This window comes from Narcine bancroftii, chromosome 2 (assembly GCF_036971445.1).
Source record: "Narcine bancroftii isolate sNarBan1 chromosome 2, sNarBan1.hap1, whole genome shotgun sequence".
Lineage (NCBI taxonomy): Eukaryota > Metazoa > Chordata > Chondrichthyes > Torpediniformes > Narcinidae > Narcine > Narcine bancroftii.
In genome coordinates, this window is record NC_091470.1 from 63,185,188 (window position 1) to 63,202,421 (window position 17,234).

A 17,234-nucleotide genomic window follows, 5' to 3' on the forward strand; every position below is an offset into this window, starting at 1 on the left:
TTTCCCCATATCCCTTAATTCACCTTTGTATAAAGCTATCCAACCTTCTCTCAAATATATTCACTGAAGTAGCTTCCACTGCTTCAATGATTTTTGATTAGTTGATTGACAGGCTCTGGTCATTAGGAAAGTGATGGAATGGGGATTTGCCAACCCCTTCCATGGATTCACCACTTTCTGGGAAAAGTAGATCCTCCTCATCTTCATCCTACATCTACTACTCTATTGCCCATAGTCCTAGTCTATCTGACCAATAGGAACAACTTACTTATCTCTATCTTATCTATGCCTTACTTATTTTATACATCCCCTCTCATTCTTCTAAATTCAAGTGAGTACAGCCCCAGATGACTCAATCCCAGATGACTAACCCTCTCATCTCTGGCGAACCTCCTCTTGACTCTCTCTAAAGCCAATACATCCTTCCTCAAACAAGGAGACCAGAACTACATGCATTATTCTAGATGCAGCCTCACCATTCTGAATATTTTTGCATACCTGTCCTGGGAACCAATTACAATATATTTCAATATGCATAATTAAAGTGGTCTGCAAAATGCATGCCCAAATTTTCCCCTCCCAAATGGTAAGCTTCTAACCTTTGTAGTAGTAATGAATAGAATCCATGTTGATAGAATATATGATTTATAAATGCCACTGGGAACTTCCTACCTTAGTAAGTTGGCTTTGAGGATTGGTTTCACATCAAGATAATTAATGCACAAGAATATTGACCAAAAATATATTGAACATGATCACAAGATCACAAGAAAAAGGAACAGAAGCAAACCATCTGGCCCATCAAGTCTGCTCCATGAAACCTCCCTGAGCTAAACCGTTCTTGAATCTAGTTCCAAGTTCCAGCCTTATCCCCGTATCCCATGATACCCTGACTAATTAGATACCTATCCATTTCCCCTTTAAATTCCCCCAATGATCCTGCCTCCACAGCTGCAGGTGGCAACAAATTCCACAAATCCAGTACCCAGAAATTTCTCCTCATCTCTGTTGTAAATTGCTACTTTTTAATTCGAAGACTGTGCCCTCTTGTCCTGGAATCACCCAACAGGAGAAACATCTTATTTACATCCACTCTATCCAATCCATTCATTAGATGAAATGTTTCTATGAGATCCCCTCATTCATCTATATTCTAATGAATAGGGTCATTCTAGGAATGCATTCCTCATTCCTAGAATCATTCTGGTAAACTTCCTCTGTACCCTCTCCAACCTTGTTATATCCTTTCTGAGATCTGGGGCCCAAAACTGCACACAGTACTCCAAGGCATTGTGATCATTGTGTAGTGCAACTCTGATATGAAATCAGCTCAAAAATTGTGTTGGCCGTTTGTTATTTTGATATAAACAAAAAAAAACTGATTGTAAGGACAACGGTGTAGCTTTTGGCAAAGCCAATGGTAAATGTACATATAAATGAGCACTATCTGTACTTATCAAAAAGCTATCAAAATCCAGGATATAACTTTTATTTCTAACCACTTTCACAAGATATTCAATTTGTTTTCTAAGCAATACTCCATTTCTCAAATAACAACTTTTTTTTGGCAAAATAGTATTTTTTTCATGAGGATTTAAGGCCCTATTTATTCTCTTTGCTTAGTCCTTCAATTATGTATCCATTTCTATTGACCAAGAGACCTCATTTTTATTGGTCTTGAGCTACAAAAGCCAATATATTTGACAAAAATAATACATGGATTTGAATTGCTGATTGCTCAAAGAACAGAGTTGCTCTTTTACAACAGCTCCCTCTATGGGTTGAGCTTTGACCACATACATTCTGTTGTGGGTTTCTCAATTTTTATAATACTAAATGTCAAGCCACATCTATATCTTCAGTTAACAAGTTTTTAAGTGTACTTGATTAATAGTTGGTACAACCACACTCTTATCCTTCATCAGAATTCTTTTGTAAAATGCCAATATTTTTAAAACGTGGTTCTCTCATACTCTATGTCGAACAAATCTTCCTTGCTTTTCTCTGTGCTCCCTCTTGATTGTATCATGGGATTTTGTCTGAATTTGAGAGCTTTATTCTGACGGTCCTAGCTGTGCTTCTTTGCCACTTTTCGACCAATTCCTTTTGGCCTAACCATGTCTTCCCTCCTCGTTGAGTTGCAGAGAATCTCAATGAGTTCTCACAACTCCAGTCTCAACCCCTCTTCTCACAGCCAAAACAGATGTGAATTCCTCCGGCTCTCAATTCCACTACAGCAGTCTCTGAATTCAAGAGGTCATCCTTTGCCTTCAGCGAGATTTCACTATTACCCACACAGCAGGCTGATCATCTCTTCTATTTCCACTAACCATATACCCACCCATTTTCTTTAAGTTGCAACTGCAGGATGTTAGCTCTTCACCTCTTCTATTCATTTTTCATAATTGTTCAAAGATCTGAGGGAAGATATGGCAGACTAGTACAAGGAGGAGTTGAGGCCTGTGGCCATGATCATATTCAATAGCAGGGCAGACTTGAGGGATCAGATAGTTTAATTCTACTCTTTACATTCTTGTGACTTCATCACAGAACAATCCTGCTCCAATCCATCATAGGCATTCCCTTGTCTCAGAATTACTGACAGATTTGGGACACCAAATTTTTCACATAGCTTGCACTCTGAAAGTTTGGATCCCAAGTGAATAGTGCAGCTGGGGCAAGTTTTGCTTAATGGTAACTCCCAGCAAATTCTAGGACAGGATACAAGAGCCTGTTGATTTCATTGGAATTGTTGGATTACAGACTAGGAATCAAAGGAAAAGTTAATTAATTCTTGAAATGATTTTGCATTTGTTCAATATTTTAATCATGATTAAAGTGCTTCAGTTTTTGACTTCGACTTTCTGTAATTTTAATTTTTTATCATTTTAATTTTCATAATCACTTGTTTCAATGTTAATTGTTTGCAAATGTCAGGTGCTTTAAAACTCTACCATTTTTACAGCCTGCTGATCTATGGGTAAGGCGTTGGTTCTCCACACCTGGTCTGTGAGTGTTGGTACTGGGAACTATGAATTGTCTGAATGTTTTGATGCAATTGGGCTGAGCTTTGTACCAGATCCCACCCATCTATGGAGGTGCAGAAATTCTAGATAATACAACTGTCCAACTCAGTAAAACACAACGTGATTGATGCCAAATCCACATGCCCAAGCTACAGATAATATCCAACAAAATTCAGAGAAAACTGCAAAGGTTTCTGAAATTGAGTCATAGAATCTTTCAGCACAGAAATGGTCCAACAAGCCCATGCTGAACAAGGTGCCATCCTGTTTTAGCCCCACCTGCCTCCATAAGACCCACACCATTCCAATCTCCTCCCATCCATGCAGCGATCCACGTGTGCCTCGAAGGATGCTAACTTACCTATCCCTACCACTTTGACTGGCAGCTTATTCTCTCCCCCTACCGAATGAAGAACTGTCCCCTCACATTCCTTCTAAATCCCACCCCCTTCACATTATTGTTATATCCTCTCACCTTGGATTCTCCTACTCCAGGAAACAGACTGTTGCACCCTCAGCACCTGAGGTCAGGATCAATACCAAGTTTCTGGTGCTGCAAGGCAGAAGTGCTACAAGCTGTACCAGAGTGCTGCTAAACATGAACTCTTTCTCTTTCAACAAATGCTGCCTGACCTGCTGCATTTTTCCACCACCCTCGATTTCTATTTCATGTGTGAGATGAACCTATAATAACAAGGAGATATAATCATAGGTAAACTAGCAAGCGAATATTGAATTAAAAATTAAGTGAAGGAAGAGAGAAAACTGGTGCGTGAATGGCTTAAGACTGTAATTATAGGCCTATGCATTTCAGCTAAGACCCATGTTATTTCTTTCTGGAAAGCTATGGGTTAGGAAAAGCAACAGTCTAATTAAAAAAAAATGGCAAGTGAAAGAATGACATAAATAAATAGAAATCTTCTCATTCTACAAAGTCACTTGGGATTAGTTATTTTTACAAAAGCGATAGAATCAACACTGGTTTTATGTGAGAAGTGATTATTTATGTATTTTGACAGTATACGGAGAGTTAAAGATTGGTGTGTGATAATTCTGTATTCCAGAATAGAACTGTGGTAAACCAGGCAATTTTAAAGGTGACACAAAAAGCCTGGAAATATATTGTGCAAAAGCTCAGAGCCAAACCATTGAATCTGCCTAGACATTCAGCTTTGTCAAATGCATGTTTCTTATGCTCAGATAATTCTCCCTCTTCAGCAATCTTGAGGTCTGGGAAAAATTCTCCAGTGTATAAATAAGCACTGCAGGTCAGGTTGAAACGGTGGAGGTAGTTCAAGGGATAATCTTGCATTAAAACCAGTGGCATTTATGCTTAACTATTTAATCATTATTCTGCCTTCTCAAAAGTGATTTTTTGAATATATAGCCCTTGATGTTAGCATCTAGATTTTAGAAGCTTTTCTGCACTACAAGTTAATCTCTGATTCTATTCATAGACTAAGAAAACACGTAAAGTCCAACTGAATATTATGTGCCTTCTAATTAAATTATTTTCTTAAAGAATTTTGATAGATTTCCACAGAATGTCTTATTGTTTAATTTAATTTGGAGATACAGCATGCTAACAGGCCCTGCTGGCCCATGAGCTTGTGCTGTCCAATTACACTGATGTGACCAATTAATCTACTAATCTTGCATGTCTTTGGAATGACGGAGGAAAACAAAGCACCCAGTGGAAACCCACATGGTCATGGGGAGAATGTTCAAACCACTTACAGACAGTGGCAGGTAACTGGCACTGTAATTGCATTGCACAAACCGCAAACCGTATTTTAAAACCATATTGTTTTCTTGTTATGACTTCAGTGGTATCTTTGTAAATAATGATATTTTTCAGTCAGATTATAGGTGTCAAATTTCCCTCCAATGATAATTGCTTTTGCATCTCTGTAGAGCACGTCGAAAGAACCAAAGACTTATTGATCCAAACCAAGGCTTTTATTAACTAAAAGACTGGAGCATATCACAAGTAGGTCGACCAGTCCAGAATGACCTGGTCTGGCTAGGAGCAATCCTTTAAGACCTGCCAGTAGGTGTGGCTACACTCTCAGCCAATCACAGTCATCCTACACTACCATCTGTACATATACACATTGGTGATAGAATCTGTACTATCACACAGTCACAGTTAAGAAGTTGTCAACCAAACATCTGAAGTAGGAATGTCAATCCAATCCTGCTGGTTACTCTCCACTGTGACTTTATCAGCCACTACTGTTGCATCTATAGATAAAGTGTAGAATTTCATATAGCATTCACAGATAATTTGAAAGGTATAGTCACACAATTATTGTACTAAATCTGGAACATCTTTTCTCCATTTGAAATTGTACAATTTAATTGCATCAAACCCTAAAGATCATTGCATACTAGCTTCCTAAGAAAATCAAGACTCGGCTCTTATTGTAAGTAGGGTATAATGTCCAGGCAAGACATAAATGTAAGAATAAATGTAATGCTTTCACATTCCTGGGGTGCAGATCAACCTACCTGTTTCACTCGTCCATTTATTTTGAGCAAACTCGGTATGATTTCATTGTCCTGATACACAAATTTTCTGACAAATACTTTATTAAATCATGTTGTGTTCGTAATGTGACTTGATCAAATTTTTTTTCCCATAGTTCATTTACAACCTGTAGTACGTCTGAAGGATGTCATTGAATTATTTTTTAAAATCAGAGTAAGGATAACAATCGATCAAGAAGGGAACACTTAGTGCTAGAGGAAACCATCCTGTACTGGAAAGTGAAGAAATAATGTGTATCTATTCTATGATAGTTTTACAATGAAAGTTTGACACAGCAGCACTGAAATAAACAAGGGCCATGTTGAATGGCTGCTGCTGGTGACCAGAATTCACATTATCACCATCAAATATTTAATGGGGCATAAAATGGTAAACTCACCAACAGCAAATGGATATTGAATGGCCTTATCAATGGCACTAGCCGTAGTTTTCCGAAATTGTCTGAAAATGGAAGCAATTTTATCTAAAGTTTGCACTGTAACATTTGATGTCCTCTCAGTTAAAAGGAAAATATTTATTAGGAAATTGGACTTATCTCAGTTGTGTATTAGGTGCTGGAATCAATAAAGAATAAAATTAGTAATCGTTCAGAAAATAGTGAGCCAATTTGTGAATGCTGAATGTGGATTTATTTGGAATAGGGTGTTAGGGTATGGGGTTATTAATTAAGTTGGAGTTACTTAGATAGTATTTAGGAATAAAACAAACATATTTGTATCTTTTCAAGGAATATGGGCTACACAGTCAGGACTAGTATTTAAATGTGCATCCCCAGTTGCCTTTGAGAAGGTGATGGAGAGTTGCCTTCTTGAACCACTGCAGTCCTTCAGGTGTGAGTAAACTCACAATTCTGTTTGGGAATTTGACCCAGCAACCGGGAAGCCACAGCAAAAAATTTGCAAGTCTGGGTGTTGTGTGGCTTGGAGAAAAACTTCCAAATGATAGTGTTCACATCCTTTTGCCATGCTTGTCCTTCCAGTGACAGAGGTAATGAACATAGTACATTGAAAAATATAGCACAAGAACAGGCGTTTTGGCCCACAATGTGTGTGTGTCAAACATGATGCTCAACTTAAACTAAAACTCAATTACTTGCACATGATACACATCCCTCTATTGGCTGCATATTCATAGAAGTCTCTTAAATGGTACTATCCAGTCTACTTTTGCCATTACTCTGCCTGCTTGGACTGTAAGGCGATTGAATGTTTTTTTCATTACCTCGTGGGTTTCCTACTTTCCTCCCACATTCTAAAGATGTATGGGACCAGTAGGTTGATTGATCCCAAGAATATAATTGGGCAGTACGGGCTCATAGGGCAGAAGATTCTGTTGCTATACTGTATCTCTAAATTAAATTAAATCTCCAACTCCCCTTGTTTTGACCAGATGTCCTCGAGTATATGTGATGCTTGAGTTGTTCCAAGTGCATCTTGTGGATGGTACAAACTTCTGCTACTGTGCATCAGCAGTGGAGTGATTGAATTGCTGTAGGTTAGCCACCTAGCAAGCAGGCTGCTATGTTCTGTGAAGTGTTGGGCTTATTGAATGCTGGTAAAGCTGTACTCATCCAGGCAGGTGGAGAGTGTTCTAATGCACTCCTGACTTGAGCCTTGTAGATGATGGATAGATTTTGGTGAGTTATGAGGTGAGTTATTCACCATGGACCACATATACACACGTGTTCATTGAAATACAGCTAATAATAATAAAGAAGAGAAAATCATGCGAATAGTTCACAAGATTAAAGATATGAAGCAATTAGCAGGGGACATTGGATATTTTGAACTGGAGAGAAAAGCTGAAGAGCATGTTCAGTAGCTTTTGTTTACATTTCCAGCTTTGAATATAACATAGAATAGTAGCACACAGGAAAAAGGCCCTTCAGCCCTCATGTCTGTGCTGAGCATTATCTCTAAATAAATTAAGCTCTGCTGCTTGCACTTGATAAATACCTCTTCATTTCTTTCACTTGTCTACACACTATTCTTCAAGGTCTGGTAATGACCTAACTTTTCTCATTATATCTTCGCTGGTCTGATCTTTCATTTCTTTGCTTGACTATTTCCTTTTACCTTTCAGCTTGCACTGCCCTTCTAGTTTACCATTTGATATCTCCTGCAGTTTTTTTTTCTGCTTCCCCTCCACCTTCACTCTGTATTCAAAAACTTATGTCATCACTAACTTTTCATGTTTTGATTAAAGGTGATTGAAAGAAACAGTAATGCTTTTTCACTCTCTGCAAATACTGTGTGAGCCACAGAGTAAATTTCACATTCTTTTTATTTGTTTAAATTTTATGGCATTTGCATTGTTTTCTGCTTTTTGCAATGAACCATCCCAAAGTGCATAGTGGAAGCAGAATAGAGGTGCAAGCTAATATTGAGCCAACGGAGGAAAGAGTAGAAAGGGGCTAAATGATGTGGGGAAATGACCAGACTTTACAGGTGCACTTAAAAGATTAAAGGGGAGAGAGGGAGGAAATTCCGAGCTCAGGGTTTAAACAGAAGGCTGTAGTTTCTGGTAGTGGCCAGTGATTGCCAGTGATGAGCTACATGGATTCTCTTTTTAATTTTTTTTTATTTTTTACACTATGAACCATATTAACCAAAATACACACAAACATTTCCCTCTTGAATATACACAGTGTCATTTTCTCCCCTTTCCCCCCTCCCTTCCCTCCCTCCTTCCCACCCCTCCTCCAAACCCATTAAACATTCAATATATACATTACAATAAACCCATTAAACAGAGTCATCACACAATGAAAATAAACAAGAAAATTGTGTCATCTACTTTTACACACTGGGTCAGTTCATTTCGTCTTCTTCTAATTCTATCATTTTAGGGGGTGGAGGTCTGCGGTAGGCCCTTTCTAATTGTGTTCCATGTACGGTTCCCAAATTTGTTCAAATAATGTGACTTTATTTTTTAAATTATATGTTATTTTTTCCAATGGAATACATTTATTCATTTCTATGTACCATTGCTGTACTCTCAGGCTCTCTTCTGATTTCCAAGTTGACATTATGCATTTTTTTGCTACAGCTAAGGCTATCATAATAAATCTTTAATAAACATGAGGTTACACATGATACAATTTAATTGGTTACACAGGCTATATGTCATGCCCCAAAAGTTAAATAAATGGGACCCAACAGTATCAGATAGATGTTTTTGCTGTAAGAAGGAAACAGGAACAACTGTACATGCAATTTGGGCATGTGAGAAAGTGGAAACGTTTTGGGAAGATCTAAATCAGGTATTAAATAAAATCACAAAAAACAACATACCAAAAAATCCAGGGATCTTTCTTCTAAGTAATATAAGAAGTAAAGACTTGGGCCTCAAGCTACATGGATTCTTGAAGGTGGTAGAAAGCAGAGACTTGAAAGACAAGGAGAACTTTGAAATAGAAGCATATGAACAGGGGCAGATAGGTAAAGAGAGTAGAAAAGCAGACATGATCTGGTGACTTTTAGTATGCTGCAAGAGATTTTCCATGTTGAAGGTTCTGGAGAAAGCAAAAGAATAAGCTGGCCAGGAGAGTTCATATTGTAATCATTGCTCATTTCAAGTTCGGAATAAGCATTGGTTCTTGTCGGGCATGTAATGTCCTAAATATGCTTGTCTCTTTAAAGTAAAATCCTCAAAACATTTTTTTAATGGTTGGCATAGTTAAGAAAAATGGAGGCGCCACTGGCATATACTGCCACTGGTGCGGACTCGGGGCGAGCGGACAGTGGAGATAGGTCAACTGAGATGTTTCAACCACCTGGATCTAATGCTGGTGGTACCATTCTGGTTTTAAATGGCCTGTTGGAGGAGATGACTGTGTTTGTAAGTAAAATCCTGCAGCTGTGTGGTCTCTGCCCAAGATGTCAGAGTATTAGCTTGGCAGCAGCATCGAAGGGTTGCAGACTCGTGGAGAGCAGCCAACCAGCACTGGGCACCAGAAATCTTACCTCATTGAGAAGAAATTACCCTACAGGTCAGTGACCACAGTGGCGGACCAGAGAGGGGCTCGGTGGCTGAAGGACCTATACAGACTGAGGGTGACTTGCGGTTGTGGAACTTGCATGGGGTGCGAGCTGCTGGAGATTGGCAAATGGGAACCAGATATCGGAGCCACAATTCAAGAGGGTGCAGAGGGCAAGAAAATCTCTGAAGGGCTTTGGGGGCTGAAGGTTTCCTGATCCTGCCGGAGGTTTGGATCTGGAGTTCAGATTGCCAATAGATTAAACATGATTCTTTGCAGCTGCAGAGGCTGCTGGACGCAAATCTACAGACTCTCAGAGATCCTAAAGGAGCATTTGGCGACACTAATAGCGACTCTTGGTCTGCCTTACAGCAGATTAAAGGAAATTTCATGTAATATTACATATTCTGAGCTATTAAATGACAATAAAGAAATCTTGAATCTTGAATAACCTTACTTCTTCTCTGAGAAAACACTAACTTACATGCAATTGATGGCTTTTTTTAAATTTTGAACCTTACCTTTGAAATTCATTGCTGATTAAGACCTAGTGGCTTTATTTTCAATATTTGAGAGTATTATATAATATACAAAATGAAGTCTCTAAGTTAATTTGATATTTCTTATGAAACTTAGCTTGTCTTGTTCCAATTCAATTGACATGTCATCTATGTTATTGTCTTCTGATGCAGAATACTAATCATGTGAGGGCTGAAACCTCAGTTGATTCTTCCTGAATTTTTCAAGTAAGTATGTTTCATTAATGTGCATCACAGTACTCTGGCAAACCAGTTAAAGTACAATTCCTGGAGCAACAGCTTTTTAATTAACCACTTAGGAACATAGGAACAGGAGTAGGCCAAAAATGGCCCATCGAGCCTGCTCCACCATTCAATATGATCATGGCTGATCTAATTTATGAATTAGATAATACACTTGCTCCTTTCCTTGACCAGACTAACGCTATCAGGCCTCAATTTATTTTAATGCCACTGTTTATTTTTCTGCCAGAATATCATTCACCATTTTGTAAAAGTATATATAGATTTATAGCACCAGCTGGCTGGAGTTTGACTCAGGCTTTCCATTAATAAGAAAAAAATAGATTTTCAACATTCAGCCATCTACCTATGATGTTTTAATGTGCGGATAACGTTAATGTTAATAATAACGTGCTTTACAATTTGGGTAAGATCACGGAAATTTAAAGATCATTGTTTGATGCAGTGAGAGGAATTTGTATACATAACAACTTATCACCTCCTAAAATCACGTGCAAAACACTTTGGCGCAAGTGGCAATGATAGAATTTTGGCAACAGATTCATGCAAATGCTTTTTCTATTGTGCTCTTTTCAGAGATATACTGTGTTTTGTTCGTAATATAAATCATGGTAACATTAAGGAACATGAGGTATCCTAAAGACATGGTAATTTGACAATGAAATCTTTGCTTTAGGTCATAATCTATAATAATTAATTAGGCATGTTAGACATCAGTTCAAGAAACAATTATGTTTCCGTTTAGATCGGAGGATATAGGATATTTTGGCATGGACATGTGACAGCACTTGCTTGATGATGTCAAAGATAGCTCCCCGTAATGATCTAATGAGAGTCTTCCCCTTTTCTAAACTCTGCTGCTCTGAGGCATGAGTTGAAGAGTTCTGTAGCATTTGCCTGCTGTGCTGTTAGCATCTGGCTGAATAGCCCCAACTCCTCAATGTGATTCTTCAAATGACATAAAAAATGCTCATGTACTAGATACCAGGCAGCCAGAAGCACAATATTAAATCAAGTTTTAGAATTTATAATGTATTCTCAATAATGTGAGTGGCTGAAATAATACATTTTGAAGAATTCAAAAAGAACTTTAAATTTCAAGCATTTATAAGCAAAATATAAACATATTCTTGAAGTAGATTTTTAAGTCACAATATTTTTTTAACAGTAATTGTGGCAATAAAATAAAAGGTATTCTGGGAATTGTACATCAGGATGGTTGGCCAACAATTTAACTTAATCTCATGTTTAACATGTTGGAGGTGGACTGAATCACTGGCAGCAGATTGGGCATTTGCAAGTCAGTCTATGCATTCAAATCCCAAAATGAAGTAACGGTGAATGACAGAGGATTCATCATTTCTATTGTACAATTTGACCAACTCATTAAATAAGGATTGAACATAAGAAATAGAAGCAGAGTTGAGTACAATCTTTTCTTGACATTAATTTCTACTTCAAGAATATGTTTATATTTTGCTTATAAATGCTTGAAATTTAAAGTTCTTTTTGAATTCTTCAAAATGTATGGTTACCATAATCAACATTTTCTTTCTGTTAACAATCGTGTGTACCGATAGAAAATAATTATTTTCATGCTTCCTTTCCTGATTGAAAAGCTCAAGCTGCCATAGTAATTCCTTCTACATCAGACACCTGTCAAAGTTGAAGTTGTTAAAAGAAGAAAGGGCAAGGTTTTAAGCAGAAGGGGCAGGATTTTACTTTATGACTGAATGGAGCTGAGAGCCAATGTATATTATTATCATGGACAAGAATGATGAATTATCAGGATGTTTTGCAGGATAGATCAATGATTAAATGAGCAAAATTTTATGGAATCTTGTTTGGCTCCTAATTGGCATGCATTTGCATGGGGGTCACCTATGTCAAGTCAACATTAATGAGAGTACCAGCAGCAGCTGAGTATATTTGGTCAGTTATGGATAATGTTAAGGCAATAGAAGCAGGAATGTAAAACAATGGCACAGCTAGTGGAGCCATTGCCGCACAATGACAGAGACGGAGTTCAATCCTAACCTCAATCTTTTCTGTGTGGAACTTGTACCTTCTCCCTGTCATTGCTTAAATTCATCTGATAGCTTTGGTTTCCTCATACACCCCCAAGACATGCAGGTAAACAAGAAAGTCCAGAGCTGCTGGGGTCGAGGGCAATACACAAATATACTGGAGAAACTCAACAAGTCACTTGGCATCCACAGGGAGTAATGGCTAACCAATGTTTGAGCCTGATGAAGGACACAAACCAAAAACGTTGGTTACTTCTTATGGATGTCTCATGACCTGCTGAGTTTCTCCAGCAATTTGTGTATTGCCTTAGCCATGCGGGCTGGTCAGTTACTTGGCCATTTTTAGTTGGTCGAGCATGTCAATGGGTGGTAAAATCAGAGGAGAGTTGATGAGAATGCAGGGAGAATAAAAAATGGGATTAATGAGGAATTAATTTAAGTGAATGGTCAGTGTAGACCCGATGGGCCAAAGGCCCTGTTTCTGTGCTGTTTCTTCCCAACTCAATGAGTAATAATTGCTTGGAGAACTTGTGGTAACTATGGTGAAGTAGAATAACAAGCTGTTAGAGAAAATGTTGTTACTCTAATTAGATGTGTAAAGTATGAAACCAATAATGACCACCTCAGTCAGCTTAGATAAATTGTTTAGGATCTGGTTTGGTATCAAATAACAACTCCATCCTCACACCCACTGTGTCAACAAGGCAACTTGTGAGTAACATACTCTCTCAGGGATATCACTGACCTCCATGTGGAAGAGCTGGAAGTCCTGGAAAAACTAATTGGGCCCAGAATAAATAATACAAAAACCATGTAGTATTATTCACAAGTACAGAGTAGAGAAGCTTTGCAAAACACTACCAATAATAATGAAGTCGATGATGGCTTTTGGAAGCTAAATAATTCAATATGCATATTCTGAAGAATAACTGACAAAATGCAACATGTTATCATTTGATCTATTGTGCTATTTGTCACAGAGCAATGAGAACACTGGCAATCCCATAGATTTTCTACTGGAATAATTTTGAAATCTAGCTCATTCTAGCAGGAACACAGAGCTACTCTGCCTTGGGAGTAACACAGGAAAACCCTGAGATTTATATTTGTGTGTGTTGGCTAATGTGACAGTTAAAAATGTGGACTGAGAACTAGACTTATCAGTGCTCCAAGCTGATAATGTATTTCACAGCTAATGTGTACATCATGAAATATAACTGTGCATCTATTATAAGGCCTTTATATGGAAAGTTTTTGTTTCAGAAATAAGGAATATGATAAGGAATGGCAAAAGAAGGAATGCCATTCTATTCTGGAGCCTTTCTCTATTCTGCAATACTGGTAATAGCATTTCCTGACACAAGACTGCAAGTTGGTGAGAGAGAAATTTGCAATCGCTGTTATTTTAAGTATAAATTTTCTGAAACTGGTACATCTCCTGCTTCTAAACGTCTTCTGTATTATCTACTACTAGTCTCTTACCTCTTACTGAGAGTCCAAAACCCAGTTCTCAATGTATGGTTCTTTAATGGAAAAAAGAATAACCAATCAGATTTTTCCTTTTCTTGCACATAGCAATGATCTACAACAAATAATTCCATTTATATGGTGACTTTAGAACAGCAAAAGTATCTTAAGATACTTTATGGGCGTGTTATCTATGATACGTGACAAAGAGCCCAAATAATATTGGAGAAGGAAAACAAAATCTTGGTCAAAAAAAGTAGTTTTTTGGCACTGTCTTACAGAAGGAAATGGATTCAGAGACTTGCCATAAGAATTCCAGATGTCAATCTTCATAAGTGTGGACACTTAAATTTGGGGGCACTCCAGAGAACGTATCAAGGAAAAAAAATGTAAATGACTCAGATTCATGAAGCTGTAGGATATTACAGGGATCAGGAGTACTGGTGTCATGGAGGGACTTGAAAGTAGAAAGGAGAATTTTGAAAGGAAAGCATTGCTTTTAAAAAAGTTGGTGTAAGTCAGAATCGCAGCATCCTAGTGCAAACATCCATATTATAACATCTTACTGCATCAATGTAAGGAAGGAATACACAAATAAATAAATAAATACATGCATAAATAATTAAATGTGCACAAGAAGAAAGGCTGAGTCTTTGGATTCATAAAATTATTGATTATTCAGGTATCTGATGGCAGTGGGGAAGAAGCTGTCCTTGTGCCGCTGAGGGCTCGTCTTTAGGCTCCTGTACCTTTCATTCCGATGGTAGCAGGAAGAGGGCATGGCCTGGGTGATGGGGGTCTTTGAGGATAGAGGCTGCTTTTTAAGACACTTCCTCATGCAGGTGGTCCTCGATGGAGTGAAGTCTGGTGCCTGTGATGTTAACAACCCCCTGGAGTTCATTCCTGTCCTGAGAGTTACCGCCTCCATACTAAGCTGTGCTGCAACCAGTCAGAATACTCTCCAAGGTACATCTGTAGAAGTCCACAGGAGTCTCCAGTGACATGCTGAATCTCCTCAGCCTCCGGAGAGCCTTCTTTGTGATTGCGTCAACATGACACAGAGGAGCCTGAGAAGCACAACATGGATCTTCAATGAGCTCATGTTGATAAGGAGATTTAGATTTAGATTTCAGATTTATTGTCAGAGTATATACCATCCCTGACATCACATACAACCCTGAGATTCCTTTCTCCTGCAAGTGTGGCAGAATTACTACTTATTGGAGGTGAATCTTGTGGCTTCTATATCTCTTTCCTGATGGCAGCAGCAAGAACAGAGTGTGTGCTGGGTGGTGTGGGTCTTTGATGATTGCTGCTGCCCTCCAACGGCAGCATTCCCTGTTGATGTACACAATAGTGGGGAAGGTTTTTCCTGTGATGTCTTGGGCTGTTTCCACTACCTTTTGGAAGGCTTTACACTCGAGGTATTAGTGTTCCCATACCAGACTGTGATACAGCCAGTCGGCATACTTTCCACAACACCCCTGTAGAAATTTGACTGGGTTTTTTGATGTCATACCAAACCTCCACAAACTCCTGAGGAAGTAGAGGCACTGTTGTGCTTTCTTCATAATGCTATTGGTGTGTTGGTTCCAAGAAATATCCTCCGAGATAGTGGCTCCTAAGAACTTAAATTTGCTCATCCTCTCCATCTCTGATCCCCCAAAATATCACTGGATTGTATACTTCTGGCTTTCCTTTCCCGGTCAACAATCATCTCCTGAGCTTTGGAGACTGAGTAAGCTTGATGTCGGTGCACCATTCAGCCATGTTTTCAATCTCCATCCACTATGCAGACTCGCCACCATCCTTTATACAACCCCCTAGCATGGTATCGTCAGCAAATTTGTAAGTGGTGTTATTGTCGAATTGAGTCACGCAGTCGTAGGTGTAAAGTGAGTAGAGCAGGAGGTGAAGAACACAGCCCTGTGGTGCTCTGGTACTGATGGAGATTATGAAGGAGATGTTCTTACCAATCTTCACTGATTGTGATCTGAAGGTGAGGAAATCCATGATCCAATAATGCAGTGGGTGTTAACTCCAAGGTCTTGGAGGTTGCTGAAATGAAAGAGGAAGGATTGCCAGGAGTGCATTGGAAAAGTTGAATCTATAAGTAATAAAGTGGCTTACAATAAGCCATGCCTTTATTACTTACAATTTTACCGGTTGAACTGAAGCACTTCCAAATAATTGTAATCCAGTTAACAGAAGGCTGTCTGGATTTAGAGGGCAAGATCTTAACTGAATTGTTTTGACTTTAGAAAGGAACTATTAACTAACATAAGCTGATGTACCTTGATTTTCAAAAAGGCTATTATTTAAACTTTTGGCTGGTGAGCAACCAGAGAATGGGAAAGATAAAGTTGTCCTTGGTCATAATCAGATGAGCTGGAGCAATGTATTGAAGGTGGGATCTAGAGCACTTAACAGGGATCAATAATGTTTTTAATATTTTTAACAATTTCTAACATTTTTTTCAGAATTCAAGTCATTGGGCTTTTTAAAAAATTCTTGTGTGTACTTTCGAAATGAAGATAGTGTAGTTAAAATATTTAACTTTTACCATATTTATATTCAAGCCCCTGGAGCTTCCTTACCTTCCAACACCTTGGGAAATTTTGAAATCCGATCATTACCCAGATGTCAGCTCACTGAACTGGTATCCTTCACGATGAGAAGGTTCACAGGAGAAATCAAAACCTCATCCTTATAGCTTTTCAGGCCTTCATTTACACTGTACTCAATCCAAATAAAACCAAGCACCAGAGCATCAAGTTTTAATTTTGGTGTGACACAAATGCCGGAATAGTAACTAATTTTCAGCCAATTTATGTTTTTGCCATTTGATCATGAAATGAATATAAATTGTCCAGAAGCAACAATGTAAATTGGAAGACTGCACACTGAATTGGCATCATAATGTGCAACCCTGTTGCAGGCCAAAATGACACAATGGGCTTACCTGGCCCAGGAGAATCACAATCTGGGATGGATGTCATCAGAATGTCAGATTATGACATGAAGCCTCCGCTGCATCCCAGGCATCAGCCTGAAATGTCCATTATCTGAAATGCTAAGAGTTTCCATGAATGGGATTTGGGAGCACAGGGGGTCAACTAGATACTGGACAACCTTTCTTCCTGTCTGATTTTGTAGCTCCACTGATTCTAATGCTGTAATCTCTACAGATATCGGCATTCCCTTTCATAAGCTTCTCAAATCAGTGCATCACAGCCTCCAGTCAACACATTATGTAGGAGGTGGAACAGGAATCATATTTAATCACCTTTAGGTGGGGGGGGGGGAAATTTTGCCATTATTTTGCCTTCTTTCAGTCTCTTGCAGTCCTCCCAGGTTCTGCAAGATGAGTTCCTATCAGTTTCATTAAAAGGTGCCTGAAGG

The 17,234-nt window shown here is 38.5% G+C and overlaps 2 long non-coding RNA genes across 7 annotated transcripts in view; one reads left to right on the top strand and one right to left on the bottom strand.

Annotated features, from left to right (window-relative positions):
* LOC138753633 (uncharacterized) overlaps positions 1-17,234 on the top strand; it is a 28,267-nt gene that overhangs the window by 7,238 nt on the left and 3,795 nt on the right. For both annotated transcript variants that reach the window (XR_011351314.1, XR_011351315.1), the window contains exons 2-3: positions 10,249-10,302; positions 13,629-13,740. This is a non-coding gene — a long non-coding RNA (uncharacterized lncRNA). The remainder of the gene's footprint in view (positions 1-10,248; positions 10,303-13,628; positions 13,741-17,234) is intronic.
* LOC138753632 (uncharacterized) overlaps positions 1-17,234 on the bottom strand; it is a 36,697-nt gene that overhangs the window by 4,960 nt on the left and 14,503 nt on the right. For 2 of the 5 annotated variants that reach the window (XR_011351311.1, XR_011351313.1), the window contains exons 2-3: positions 13,848-13,888; positions 3,502-3,710 (exon numbers count right to left, since the gene is read on the bottom strand). This is a non-coding gene — a long non-coding RNA (uncharacterized lncRNA). Of the gene's footprint in view, positions 1-3,501; positions 3,711-13,847; positions 13,889-15,805; positions 15,891-16,429; positions 16,765-17,234 lie in introns of those variants that run through there. The other 3 variants (XR_011351312.1, XR_011351308.1, XR_011351310.1) reach the window with 3 other exon arrangements.